We start from the raw sequence: 1812 nt of genomic DNA on the forward strand, positions 1-1812 counted from the left end.
TGCCACACCACCCCTGTGACTAGATTCTTCATTCACATCATTATTTCCTTCACCCTCCACAACAATGGGATTATGAGGAGGAGGAACAGGCTGTTGTGGTTGTGGTTGTGGCTCAGGTTGTGGCTGTGGTTGTGGCTGTTGCAAAGGCTGTGGCTGTGGACCTTGCCCACCCGCCCTCACCTCAACCAAGAGTAATCTCATCATTTCAATATTCGCCATTCTGCTTGCTGCCATCATTTCTTGATTGGCCAACCTATTAGCCTCTAACAGATCTTGATTTGCTTTCATCATCACTTCTAGCTCTCGCTGCCTAGCTGCAGCCATATTTTGTTGCGTCTCAGTTAAGGCCATTATCATTGGATCTGGCTGTGAAGTATTTCCCCGCTGGTTTAGTCGGGGTCTAGCCAAATCTGCTAATATTGGATCGGTCGGGTCAATAGGAGGATCAGAAGTCCTTCTTGGGCGAACCATAATTCTGCATATTTCACACAAAGGAATGAGTTAGCTACGCTCACACTCGGTGATCAGACATGCATATCATAGTATTCCAAGAAAAACTCAAGAATATAACAACCCGAACAGTTCATGCAATATTTCACAGGCTCTTCTAGAGAAACTGCTCTGATACCATAAATGTAACATCCCCGTCTCGAGCCGGTTCAATTAACATACATATGATAAAACAGAAAACAGCGGAAGACTTAACTTCTGAAAATACGAGCTAACTTTTTCTTTTTCTTTTTAAATTCTCATTCGTCGTGAACGAAAATCGGGCAGAGTTTCCTCTATAAATCGGACAACTGGGGATTTTCCAATCCCTCACAGAAGCATTTCCTGATAAACAGTTTATACAAATATAATCAAATGCCCATCCATGGGCGCATGCATAACTTGGCTCAGTGCCACTATATCTAACAGCATGCAATCCAACACGTAAACATATCTGAATACTACCTCATCATATAACGTGCCTGAATACCCAAATGTACATGCATCAAAGCGACAGACATGTACAAAACATATACAGGCCATATACACAATAAAGGATCAATATCATGATCCATCAAATGCAAAAATACTAAAATACATCAAACACTCCAAAAAGGTAGTAGCCTACAGCCACTCAAAATCCAATCTGTCAACTGCCTCAGCCACGTGTCGTGTCCCTGCCTAGTGAGGACTCACCGGAAATCTGGGCACCTGAAAATGTGTCCCCAAAGAGGGGTGAGATTACAAATCTCAATAAGCTCCAGGTTTATAGAGAATTCTCCATACCCCTGGCTCACTCCTGCATGAAAGTCAGATACAGAGTATACAAATACAACATATAACAGATATCATAACAGAACAGAGCATATATCCATATCATATCAGAGATGTGCGCCGTTATTCCCAAGGGAGGACCCCGAGCGAAAATCAACGCACGTGTTCCCGAGGGAGGACCCCAAAGCGGAACCAGACATATCAGAGGAGTACACCATCAGTCCCGAGGGAGGACCCCAAAGCGGACGTCCGGGTACTATACAATCAATGGCCAGAGATTGTTACAGAAATCATATTACAGAAGTCATATCAGAGCAAAACATATCATGTTATCAAATAACTCTATATGAATGCATCTATACAAAGCATCTAAATCACAGTCATACAGTCCAACCATAGTTCACTAACCATGGTGGAGCACTCAAGCAGGAAAAGACTCCTTAAACATAGAGCTTACCTCTTGAAGCTTTACCAATACGCTTACTTGTGGAACAAGTTACTTTTATCGCTTCAAGAGATTTCTGATCCTTCTCAATCCCTAGGCACACC

The 1812-nt window shown here is 42.8% G+C and overlaps 1 long non-coding RNA gene across 1 annotated transcript; it reads right to left on the minus strand.

Annotated features, from left to right (window-relative positions):
• Window positions 1-427: 427 nt before the first annotated feature.
• LOC133285095 (uncharacterized) lies at window positions 428-1812 on the minus strand. The gene is made up of 3 exons (XR_009747968.1): window positions 1721-1812; window positions 1118-1200; window positions 428-475 (listed from the first exon to the last, which is right to left on the minus strand). It is a non-coding gene; the product is annotated as an uncharacterized LOC133285095 (long non-coding RNA).

The sequence above is a fragment of the Gastrolobium bilobum genome, unplaced genomic scaffold (genome assembly GCF_033153095.1).
Source record: "Gastrolobium bilobum isolate Gb01-03AN ecotype WA unplaced genomic scaffold, APGP_CSIRO_Gbil_v1 utg41497, whole genome shotgun sequence".
NCBI lineage: Eukaryota > Viridiplantae > Streptophyta > Magnoliopsida > Fabales > Fabaceae > Gastrolobium > Gastrolobium bilobum.